At 29.9% G+C, this 13,795-nt stretch overlaps 1 long non-coding RNA gene and 1 pseudogene across 1 annotated transcript; both read right to left on the bottom strand.

The window, feature by feature from the left end:
• Positions 1–3,648: 3,648 nt before the first annotated feature.
• On the bottom strand, positions 3,649–10,360 carry LOC125578430. The gene is made up of 2 exons (XR_007316529.1): positions 9,477–10,360; positions 3,649–6,538 (listed from the first exon to the last, which is right to left on the bottom strand). It is a non-coding gene; the product is annotated as an uncharacterized LOC125578430 (long non-coding RNA).
• A 437-nt stretch (positions 10,361–10,797) lies between these two features.
• Positions 10,798–12,179, bottom strand: LOC125578429 (annotated as a pseudogene).
• Positions 12,180–13,795: the final 1,616 nt, after the last annotated feature.

Genomic DNA, 13,795 nt, shown 5'->3' with positions numbered 1-13,795 from the left:
TATGTTATATAGCTACGATAGAGTTTATACCACCATTTGTTTGTCTTCCCTTAGTATTATCACAATTAATTATCGTCAACATGATACTATAAATGTATCTCTGATATCGATGTTTTCTTTGTTGTTGTTCAATTAATTTGACAAAATAATTTTATGGTTGATTTTCTTTTACTCAGCTATAATAGGATCGAAGCGGCAGTTACTTCTTCTTTTGACCCGTCTAGAGAGGCAACGTAAGCATATTACATTTTACGATTTGTGTTGTTATTCTTGCTAATTGTTCCAATCCAAACGAGAAACTAGTGTAGCATGATTACGATAACTCAAAGAGATTGCCTGCACCATGGATTCAGCGCGGTATAACTACTAAGTACCTTCTTTATAGACATTGTTTGTATCTACCAGATGGCTCTTGACACAGCTACTGAGGGAAACTTCAACACTAAGAATCTAGAAGAAAGTATGAGACTTATTGAAAACTTAGCAATAACAAAAACAACATCAACATGATCTATAAAGTGTTAATGTCAGCCCAGGATGCAGGAATATATAATAAAAAAATTAAGAAGGCCAATTTAAAATTAGATTTACACAATCATCAACAAAATTATTGCATATTTGTGAAGTGAAAACAATACTTCTTAAAACATCTTATTACTCCAAAACAGTAAAAAGGAGATTAGGCGAGCGATGGGGATGGTTACTTCGATCTAGGTCTTCAACGGCTTTGCGACGGTGGGATCCCGAAAATACGTGGGCAAAAAAATTCCGGATCGGCCACATCATATTGAAGGATTAAGATATTTAAGAATGCGGAAATGGATTTTGGTGAAAAGAGATATACTTTTAGTTCTTAAATTTTACTTATTTATTTATTATATCTATATAGAATAAGGATATAAGAGTCTTTTGTCACTTAATAAAGAATATATTTTTGAAAATATCATTTTAGTGATGATAAAAATGAATGATGATACCATGAAAGTGATAAACATGAAATTATCTCTATTTTATTTTAGTTGATGTTTAAAATTTATGCACAACGAGTAAAAATTTGTAATTTTTATATATTTTATCTTGGTTACATAAAAGTTGCATTATATAAAACTAGTTTAACCAACAAAAATAAAATAAAATTGTAATTGATCACAATTTTCAAATGACATTAATTACATATAGAATAATGAGACCATCTCTTATTTTGCAACAAAATATTTTCTTTAAACACCAAATAAATTGGAACAGAAGGATTATATTATTTTCAAAGTCACTTTTTCTAACAAACACTACAAGTCAATGTATTAAAGAGTCATAAAACGTGGAAAAAGATGAATACATAAACATATAAAACGGTAAATGCTTCTACATATCTTCTGTTTGATATAATTTCTTACAATACAAAAGCAAAAGATGATGTCTCCAAATTTTAAAATATATAACTGATTTTTTTCCATCTTAACAAGAATCCTCTTACATAATCTACTTCAAATTCTTCGAAGCTGTTCACAATAACACCATTAGAGTCAATATCAGCCTCAATTATCTTATCTCTACCCTCTTTCATATCTCCTTCAACAGGCTGCAGCACATAGATTAATTAATTTGTGGTTTAGCTAGTGAACTCAAATCAATAGAGTGTTCCTCAAGAAAGGCGGCTCTGGGGGAAGATGATATCGACCAGGGAGATCATATGGCCTTGAGGGTATTACGACGAAGTGAACAAGATCATCAGAACACGTTGTTGTTGGATCTTCTAATATTTGAAAGAGAAGAAAGCAAATGCTTTCGGGATTGAAAATCAAGTAATATGTTCTTAGTTCTTGCAACTAAATGTCCATTTGGATCTTGTGTGTTTAAGGAGAGTTAATATCTAAATTATGGAGTGTTATAGATATAGCTACTTCTTTTCGTTCATTTATTACCTCATTTTTTAAACCTTCTTGACAAACCAAAAGCTGGTCATGATCTGGTTTCTTTTGACGGGAGAAACTCAAAATGGAGAACGATATGATGGAGGTAGATATGAAGCATAAAAATGGAGAATCAGAGGGAAAATAGAAGATGGATAAAGGATCACGAGATACAATAATAAAACAGAAAAAACAATATATTTTTATAAGATATTGTATAGATAATAATATATCTTGTTGAGTTTGTTAATTTACTATTTAATTAATTATGATAACGGAACAATATACTACAACAGCTTTAAATATTCTGATTGGGCAATACAGTAATTTAATATATACATAAGTGTAGTTTTCAAAATATTTAAATGAGGGTATAGTTTAAATAGTTATTATTTATGTTTTAAATAGTTAAATCAAATATCAAAGTATTTATATATGTCAAATATTTTTTTATCAAAATATATACTTACTCTTGTGTTAATCATGCGGATATAAACTTCTTATGAATATTTATTAGTTGATGTTTTATTAATCTAAAACCAACATAATAAGTTATTATTTATGGTTTTAAATAGTTAAATCAAACATCAAAGTATTTATATATGTCAAATATTTTTAGTGCCAAATAAATCCACGTGCATTTTAGTGGAATCATCTAATTCCATCGAAGTATACTCAAACTTTAATTAATTGCCTTGATTCTAATTCAATTCAAATTCTGTATTCAATACCAGCCCCTACTTCAAATACTTTTTAATTCAGATTCGATTGTTCCAAGTTAAAGTTCGGATATTTAGGTTTAGATAAGTGATGTGTAAAGTGTAACACATAATTAAAAATTTATATCTAACCCATTTTTACACATCCATTTTACTTGTAAAAAAAAAACAAATCAAGGGCGATAACACATAGAATTAGCTCCCAAGTATGTGTAAGTGTAACACAGTTAAAAATTATGGATTATATCTAAGTTCTAAGATACAAAGAAAAGGATACACTAGCGAGCTTGAGTGGATTCAAGGTGAAGCAGCAAACTGAAGAAACTTAAAATCAAAACAGCTAGATATAAGCGAACTGTTTGGTTGATTTCATTATCGTGAATAGGAAGAAGTCCCTTGAATAGGCAGTTGCATTAACGCCATCAAAGAGACGATGGACAGAGACGAAGAGTGTAAAGTTTGAAGAACTGCTCTGTTTCTTCGGTGGAAATACTATTTATTAGGTATACAATGTATTAGATATTATATGGTTGAATAAAGTATGCACGTCGTCACGTTATAAGCGTCATAGGATTAATCTTTGTTAATCATATGACCAGTTCCGTCTTCTCCTAAGCCACATTTAAATTTTGGCATGTGATGACCTTTCGGGTTGTTTACGGTAGCCATCTTTCATTCGTTAAAACATTATAACGTTTCTAACTAAATGGTCTTAATATAATTTCTATATTTAAGCAGTTTTTTATATATACCCAAATCTTTGACAAATCTTGAATGTTTAATAAGTCTTTAATGTCATGATGTCACTGCACTTCCAAAAGTTATTATAGTTTAGGTTTGACGATTTTTTGAAATAATGCGTTCATACGCGTGCAGAGAAAACTTAAAGTATTTAACCGTATGTTATAGTTTTAGAGATTAGAGATCTGTTTTGTTTTTGGACATTATTCTTAGATGAGACATAACCCTTATGGGCTATTCTATCATAACCCACATTATTTTTCATGACCCTCTTTGAATGAAATATCTAATTTACCCTTAATGAATTTATTCTTTTTGTTTTATTTTTTTTATCTTTCCAACAATTAATTAAAACAAAATTAAAAGAAAAAAAAGAAATTGGTTCCTTTCAACTTCGCCGACTTCTGTTCATATCTTCTCCGGCAGCACGCGACGTCTCCGGTCATCGACTTTGACGGCAGCATGCAGTGTCTCCAGTGTTCTCTGTGAGTCGCGACCATCTTCTTCTTTTCAAACTTCAATTGCATGATGGTCTATTGCTCCAACCTCCACCAACGTTGTGTTCTATAACACGTAAGCAAGTTCCACCAACTCCACTAAGTCGCCATCATCGCCGTGACCTTAGACCCTCACCGCCGACTCCGCCAAGCTTTGAATTCAGTCAATCATAGATGGCGATGGATTGAGCAGATCTCAATCAACCATGGATGAGCGATTCAATCGAATCTGGTGGGGGAAACCAACTTTTCATTATTTGTGTTTTGGTCCTCAAATGTTTTATTTCTCTTCATTTTAGTCCCAAACTTTCTAATTGACAAGATTTTTTTCTGTTTTCAGATTGAACTTTTCAATTATGCACTTTAAACCATGTTAGCTACAAATGGACAAATAAATACAATATATATACACCTAAATACAATTTAAAATGATTAAAATAAGCTAAAACTAACTGCATAATAAAAAAATCATGAAATTACTAAGGAGTGGGTTATAGAAGATGGTAAACTGGTACAATTCATATAACTAAACATATACTGGTTTAATTAGTACAACTTCATAGTATATACAAGACATGTAATACTAGTAATACTGGTTTAACTTTTTCATTATAGAAATTTTAAATTTTTATTTGATTTTCCATATGAAAAAACAACAATAAACTGACCAAATTGGTGTGTTTATAATGGTATATCCTAACTATTTTAATTTTTTAATATTTTTTGACAATTATTACATTATTTCATAAGTTTCCATTTTTCACCTTATACGTTAAAGGTTTGTTTACTTGTTTGTCCACTATATTTTCTGAAAAACATACAACGAATGTATTTTAACAAAATTAACGATTCGATTATATGTGATATCAGATAGGTAAACATATAGTAGTAGTACAACTAGGGTATATTTACTTTTTATGTGGTACAACTAACTTTTTCAATTTCACTGCCAAAATACAATTATATACAAATTTGTTCAACCCAAAATTTGGTACAACTACGTATATATATTAAAAGAACGTAGTTATACCGGTTAAACCAATCATACATTTGTTATCGTAGTTATACTAGTTGTACTATTTATACTGATCGTATTAATCTACTTTTCTTTTAATTTTGTGTCTTTTAGGCTTTCATTTTCTTCAAGTAAATATATTTCTTTTGATAACATTAAAATATTTTCCAATTGTGTGTAATGCCTATAGAAAATAATATATAAAATCATTGCCACAGTAAAATATTAATAATACTACTAATGTAGTCGAACCAGTTGTACTATTATTGTTGTAATACTACTGCATGTTTCAGTTTTATTAGTTTTATATGGCTTTTCATAGGAAAATAACAATAGACTAGACAAGTTGGGAGGTCTTTGGAATGGTCCATCCTATTTATTTGAAATTTTACCGAATTGTTTTTGCAATTATTACACAATGGTATAAGTTTCCAAGATCTAGCTTATACTTTAAGGGTTTGTTTACTAGTTTGTTCACTATATTTTTTTAAAAACATACACCAAATATATTTTAAGAAAATTAATGATTCAATTGCATGTGCGCATATGTATTTAAGTAAATGAGAGCTGTACAACTGAAGTATATATATTTAATATGTGGCACAACTAAAATTTTCAAATTTTCAACCAAAATACAACTATGTACAAAGTTGTACAACCCAAAATCTGGTACAACTCTATATACGATTGTACAACTAGAATACTCGTACAACTACATGTTATTTCGTTTATCATGTTTTAGTTTGTTTATCATGTTTTAAATGTACTGCACATTCTAAACGTGATGGTTGTACCTTCCTTTGTCAAGTTGTACCAGTTGTACTAGGCAGAGTAATTTGGCCATACCTAACCTGGTTATACTAGTTAGGCTTTGCCAACCTCTTCGGCCTTGTCAAGGCCTCTCCATCCTCCGGTGAATCTTCAACATCTTTATTCACTTCCTCTGTAGCTTCCTTCTTAACCTTCTCGGCATTTGCTGCCATAACTTCAAGCTCGTTCTTACCCTCCTTTGTGGCCTTTTTATTAGTGTCAACCTTTTCCATCTGCTCAGGATCATTCTCGCCATCATTCTCGAGCTCATTCTCGCCTTCTTTTCAGATGTTGAACCAAGGTTTTAAAAATCGCTCTAGGCGGCGCCTAGGCCCCCGCCTAGGCGGCAACTCGGTCCTATCCGAAACGATTTTTTTCAAATCCAATTTTTGATTTATATGATTAAATTGGTTTAAACTGTTTTAAATCGGTTAAAATCGATATAAATTGTCTATATATGTTAAATTAAACAATAATATTATTACAAATCTATAAATTTGTCTACTTTCTTATGTTTGTATATTTTATAATTAAACTTAAAAATTAAAATATGTCACATAAATGTATAAAATATATAAAACAAATCAATAATTTGTTAACGCCTAAGCCCCGAATAATCCGCCTAGTCGCTAGTTCTCTATAAAGCGCCTAGTTACCGCCTAACGATTTTTAGAACATTGTGTTGAACTATGGGAGCTCGTGAAACCACTTCTTTTCAGATGCATCAGAATCTTTAATCAACTTAATGAAATGATGTTGATGACACCTTGAGGAGAGCTTATAGGGCTTCCCGTACTCGACCAGTTGGAAGTAAAACATGTGTGGTTTGATTGCTCCTCCAGCCATCTGCTCACCAAGCACAAAAAAATATAACATTAATATAATTGGAAAACTAAGGAGTTTTACTAGTAATACAAGTTATACTTATTACACAAGTGCTAGTTGTACGAGTAACACAAGTTATATATATGCAAGTTATACTATTAATACGAGTATTACAAGTTCTATTAGAGTTGTAGTTGTACGAGTATTGCAAGTATTATACTAAAATAGGTTATAGTTGTACGAGTTATACAAAAAATACATAGAACAGTTGTGCAAGTTATATTAGTTAGATATGTTCTACTTATAGCTATATATGTTATAGTTGTACGATATACAAGTAATACACAAAAAAGTATACAACTTATAATAATTACATATGTTCTACAAGTTATACATATAACAGTTGTACAATTATTATTAGTTAGATAAATAGTAATTGTACGAGTAAAAGAAGTTTTACAGTTACTAGATTTTTTAACCGCGCTACGCGCGGATAAGATATTATATGTATTTCTCAATTCTAAAAAATAATGTATAATATTGTATTATATTATTTTAAAAATATAAAATATGACTACATAACATAAATATATTTTTTAAATTTTCTTTGTGGAAATCATTATGTTGTTTGATTGTTGTACTTGATTCACATATTTGCATAGATATTTGTGATAGATGAATAACTATATTTTTATTATCAGTAAATAATATATATTTATTATATAATATAAGAAAAATAAAATTATTTACTTTTTAAACAAACTTGTCTCATGTTGGGGACTCGGTTATAGACATATCATATACGAATGAGACATTTTTACAGTTATCAATCTTCTTAACATTGAAAAAACAAATCTACATATCAAAACAATATCTCATACGATCTATTTGTGGAATAATTACTCTGAAGAAATTGAATTTAGGCATCAAAAAGGACTGAAAATGTATGTGCATATATGTTATCTAAGTCTGCTTCACAAAGTACTATTCATAGTTCATATATCATTAATGTCCATCCTATTTTTTGTCCACCATTTCTTAAACATCTTGAAATAACTGATGCTAATTAATAATAAACTTTTTGCTGGAAAAAAAATCAAATTTGTCTAATTATCGCTTAAATATTTTATTAATATGGTCTAAGAAGCTTTTAAGTGATATCATAGTTTAATTTATTAGTTTTTTTGTTAATTTTTAGAGGTTTTTGTATTTAAGATTTTTTTCCATATTAAGCTTCTGTTTCTTTCACAGAATTGATATATATATATCATAAAAATTACCATCAAATCAGTTTTACTTATTTATTATTTTGTTTTAACAAAAATACACTTTTTAAATAATTTAATTTAAAATAAAATAATATATTAATTTGCTGTATTTTAACAATTTCATTGATTTAATTAATTTGCTTTGGTGGATAACTTAAAAAGTTTTCATATGAATCGGGGAAAGTAAATTTATGTTGTTATAATATATTTATTTTGTGTATATATAATCTATATATAATTCTAGTGTAATAAAAAAAGAACATTATTTTTTTGTAACTTCAAAAATATACATTATTACAATTTAAAATGAATCAAAATTGAAGAAAATGGTAATTAAATATTTGTAAATCTAATTGTTTAGTTGGATTCTCATGAAAAAAAAATCGATTGGTTAAACAAATGTTTCAAAATTTGTTGTGGTATTGTTTTGTCTATAAATTATAAAATTTATTGAATTAATATATTTAATTATTGCATCCTTAAATAATATTTTATTAAGACATTAGAAAAATATGTTTTGAGTTGTTTTGTCAAATTGTACAAAAATCTATGCTTTTTCATATTTGTAACTTCAAAAAGATACATTATGATAATTTGAAATTAATCAAAATTGAATAAAATGGTAATTAAATATTTGTAAATCTGATTATTTTTTTATCTTGTTTAGTTGGATTCTCATGAAAAAAAATCGATAGGTTAAACAAATGTTTCAAAATTTGTTCTGTTATTGTTTTGTCTATAAATTACAAAATTTATTGAATTAATATATTTAATTATTGCACCCTTAAATAATATTTTATTAAGACATTAGAGAAGTATGTTATGAGTTGTTTTGTCAAAATTTTACAAAAATCTATGGTTTTTCATATTTGTCACGAAAATTTATATGTTAAACTTACTTTTACAAAATTCTTAACTTTGTCACGAAAACAAAAATCTATGCTTTTTCATACTTGTCAACGTTCTCACACTTTCTAAGAATATATTAGCTTAGTCACTTACTTATTTTTTTTTATAAAATAAAGTATCGGAGTCTTGAAAGTTGAATTCATATTATTGTAAATGTACATAAGAGTTTGTGATTATATACTTAGTGGTTCTTGTATATGTGTCCAAGAAAGTTTCAATGGCTTAGTGGTAACTGTCCTATATATATATCATACTAACCCGGGTTCGATCCTCACCTTCGCATTGTTTTTTTATTTTTTACGAAAAAAAATGAGATGACATGGCAATTTCGGGTTCTCTGATTGGTTGATTTTTCTATCCTATGTGGACACCCTCTCCATGGCTTATATCCCCCTTTTAGTATAGTATAGATAGTTAAATATGTCGTAGTTGTATGAGTAATATAAGTTATACATATAACAGTTGTACAAATAATACTAGTTATCATTTAATTGTACAAATAATACTAGTTGTACAAGTGATACATGTTTTACATATTCCAGTAGTATTAGAAATATGAGTAATACACGATTGACATGTTCTACTTAGAGTTACACTTTAAGTAGTTGTACCAGTTACAAAATTTTATATTTCATAGTTGTATTAGTAAATACTAGTTAAACTTATTTTAGTTGTAGTAGGCACACTTTTCGTAAGTACAACTAAATCTACTAGAATAACTATATACAATATATATCCTAGTTGTATCATATTACAAAAACTGAATTCAAGTTTATTTTTACATGTGTAGCATTATGTTCTTGAGATGTGCGAGCGTCCCCGTGATTCGACCTAGTTTCTTCGTTCCGAAGAAGGTGTCCCCCTCCTAGTGGAAGACCTGGAAAGAGGTGTAACCGGAGGGTCTTGTGTGTTCGCCATTGGAGGTACTTGTGACCCCGCCGCCTCTTCTGACTGTGTTGACTCACTGTCGGACTGAGTAGGAGAAGCAGCCGGAGTAGGGTCCGCCGGAGAAGGGTCCGCCGGATTAGGAGAAGCACCCGGATTGCGTCGCAGACTTTTAGGGTTATGGTTCCGCCACAGCCGCTTACTGGGTTGAGATGTCAAACCACCATCGTCTCCTCCGTGTTCTTCTACCAGAGATGGCCTATCTCACTTCTTCTTTGCTGGTTCGATGTTCTTCTTCGGCGGTGGAGATTCCTTCTTGTTATTAGTTCTTCTGATTGTAGGTGGCATCTTCGTGACAGAGAGATAAATCGAGAAGTCCGATTGAAATAGAGACAGAGTTCTGATCGTGAAGGTGTGGAGAAAATAGGGGAGTTGTCTTTCGTAGATGGAGGCTTTGTCTATTTGGTTAGGTTTTCAGTCGGGGTTGGGTCGGGTTAAGAGTCGGGTAGGATAGTAATGGCGCGGGTCGTAAATAAGTTGATGTCTTTTGGTTTTTTTGTTATTTGTACCTCTTTTGTATTTAAATTTTAATGTAATATTAATAGGAATTATGGTTGGGTCACGAGAGAATTTTTCAAAACCATGTGGGTCACTAGAGCATTTGATCCTTTTGTTTTTGCTAAAACCCGGTTATGGTTCTTATGTACAGAGCCAATACAATTCGTCATTTCGTTGAAAGGATTTGCAATCACTAGTGATCGTGATACCTAACCAAACACAACCAAGAACCTTTAAAGAAAATTTTCAAGAATAAACTCTAGGTGCCCAGTACAATCTTTCAACTGCTGTTGAACTATATTATTTATCTTGATAATTAAACTACCATCCAACACGACGAAGTTTTTCCATAACCGGCATGATAATCTATTTATTTATTTATGAGTTTATTCGACAAAATCAGCAAGACAGATCACATAACCAATACTTAATCTAAAGCATAGTAAAATCAAAAACTTTTGCATTATTTTTGTGCTTTCAACTATTTTTACGTCATTCTCTATTGTTAATGACAATAATAGAATTACTAATTGAGAAACAACACAACATATGTTTTAACATTTAGACCAAAATAAAAAACACAACATATGTATTCAGTAATCACATCATATGATATAAAAAGCCCTATAAAAAGCCACAAGACCAAAAAAAAATTACTCCTTGGCAATCACACATTGTATTTACACAAACAAAATATTTTTACACGTAAAAACCTACCTAAAAGTGAAGAATGGGATAATATTAGGGAAAATATAAACCATGGGAAGATAAGAAAAAAATTCAGAAAAATACACAAAACCCAATGAATAGTTTACATAGTTGGTACTTGGCTCCTTTTGTACAAAAAACTTCAAACAATTGCCGCCATCTTCAATTCCCTATTGAATTTAGCCTTGGAGGAGTGTCTCCGGCGATGCTCTTTGTTATTTCCCGACGGCTCCACCACATCCGCCGCGAATCTCACCTTCTTCTTCATCACAGCATTTTCCGGTAATACTAAAACAAAACGAATTGCCTCCAATTTATAAAACTGTTCATAATCAACTTTACAAAAGAAAATATAGAATAATATATTTAACGTACGGATTTCAAGTTTGAACTTGTCCAAGTAAAAAGGAGACGCTTGTGGAATTGACTCACTACGAACACCACGCTTCCTGAGACGGCAAAAACAGCCATGAAACCTAACGAAGTCTCCATATATTTATATCTCTCTCTACGGTTTATTCTGTTACTAATAAAATCGATCTTAATTCTCTGAGAATAAATAAACAATGATAAGTTTTTTTTTTGTTAAAGAAATAATGATACAAATGATAAGTTTGGTTGCATTAATTAGGGGAAGATGCTAGGAAGGAGAAGGGATCAGGAGACATGATCGGAGAAGATAGACGGAGAAGCAGAGAGGAAGAGAGAAACGGAAGAAGCATTGCGTAAAAAAAATTAACAAGAAGGACAGAGAGGATTGATCGAAGAATGGCGTTGTATAAAAAGAGAGTTTTTATTTTCTCTTTATTTTGGCCAACAAACAAACAACTCGTAATAAAATATGCATAAATCCAATTAATAATAATAAAATTGTGTGCTATTTTTATATTTTTTGTTTATTTGTTATAGTTTCTTCTATGAATTGAAAAAGCTTCACCAGTCACCACCTCTTCATATTTTTTGTGTCTTTCTCAATAGAATAGAACAATTTGAACTCTCTCACTTTTTTTCGTTTCTTGTTCTAAATGATGTCACAAAAATTCCAAAAATATAATACAGAGAATGTCAGGCACTTGATTGTTTCTATAATTTTGTTTTTGTTTTAAAATAGGGATTAGAACTTCCCCATTGCAAGGTTCTAAAGAAAACACTTTAAGAACCTGATGCAACTTTTTGGAGACACATATATCTATTTTTTAATAGTTAATTTTTTTATAGAAATTAAATTTAAATATAGAATCACAATACATTAAAAGATTTACCTTGTATTGCTGATAACCTTAGATAAACATCTTTATAGATTAGTATGCTTTAAGGCGGGGATCCTCAGAGCTAAAGATTTCGTGTATATTATTATTAGTACTATTATGTTTTTTTTTAATAGTTTTTTACAAATCAACTTGCTTTTTTGTCCCATTAGTGAAGTCACCTTTGTTTGCCTGTATGAAAAAAGATTGAAGGATAATAACTGCCAAGTTATCTTAGCAGAAAAAAAAAACTGCCAAGTTCTATATAGAATGATCGTTTTGTCAAATGGGAGAAGGATAGGAGGTTTGCTGTTCACAATAACACCATTAGAGTCAATATCAGCCTCAATTATCTTATCTCTACCCTCTTTCATATCTCCTTCAACAGGCTGCAGCACATAGATTAATTAATTTGCGGTTTAGCTAGTGAACTCAAATCAATAGAGTGTTCCTCAAGAAAGGCGGCCCTGGGGGAAGATGATATCGACCAGGGAGATCATATGGCCTTGAGGGTATTACGACGAAGTGAACAAGATCATCAGAACACATTGTTGTTGGATCTTCTAATATTTGAAAGAGAAGAAAGCAAATGCTTTCGGGATTGAAAATCAAGTAATATTTTTTTTACAAATGATATATATAAATATATAGGTACAACAGAGTTTATGGAGGTGATTGGTTGGAGCTAACTTTAGTTTTAACTTTTACCTACAGTTTTTAAAATTGTCGGTTTTAAAAACTACAAAAAATGAAAAATGGTTGTAAAAGTCTTAAGCAATATTTTCTCTGTTTCTAAAAGAATGTTACTTTAATATTTTTTTTGTTATATAAAAAAAAAACATACATATTAAATTTTACAGTAATTTTATTTACAGTTACAGTTCAACCAATCATTTATATCACCATTTGTTTGTTTATCTTTCTCTTGAATCAAAAACACAATAATTATTTATAAATCGCAGGTCAAATAAAGTCTGCTAAAATATTTTGGAAAAAAATGATTAGTATTATTACAATTAATTATCCTCAACATGATATGATTTCTTTGTTTTTGTTGACAAAAAATAATTGTATGGTTAATTTTCTTTTACTCAGCTATAATAGGATTGAAGCCGCAGTTACTGTCTAGAGAGGCAACGTAAGCATATTGCATTTTACGATTTGTGTTGTTATTCTTGCTAATTGTTCCAATCCAAACGAGAAACTAGTGTAGTCATGATTACGATAACTCAAAACGGCCCATTTATTTGAATTTGTCTTAGGAATGCATGAGAGTTTCATCATCCTCCTCTTGTTTCATTAAACTTATGAATCATAAGTCTTCTCTTTTGTAAGCTAATGTTTGGTTCAATATGAGGCATGTCTCATCATACTTTCTAAAACTTTATGGTTGTTCAACCATAGATTGTAAGTTTTTCATATGTTAGTTTGAAAGTTTTTTTACAAAAGAAAAAAACATTTAATTATAACCATAACAAAGTTGGATAAGTTAATCTGAGAATAGATGATGATATAATCATATAAACATATATAAGATGAGAAAAGCTTGCTTATAAATAATTATAGTGTTTTTGACTCAAGAGAAAGACAAGCAAATGTTTGATCATCTCATCATGTTTAAACAGAAATTAAACAAGCACAAAGCATAGTAGTTTGCTATCAAAGAAGATAGATCTAAACATGAAGAAGCAGAGAGAGAGAGA

Source organism: Brassica napus, chromosome A9 (assembly GCF_020379485.1).
Source record: "Brassica napus cultivar Da-Ae chromosome A9, Da-Ae, whole genome shotgun sequence".
Classification (NCBI taxonomy): domain Eukaryota; kingdom Viridiplantae; phylum Streptophyta; class Magnoliopsida; order Brassicales; family Brassicaceae; genus Brassica; species Brassica napus.
This window is presented reverse-complemented; position numbering and strand designations above follow the sequence as displayed.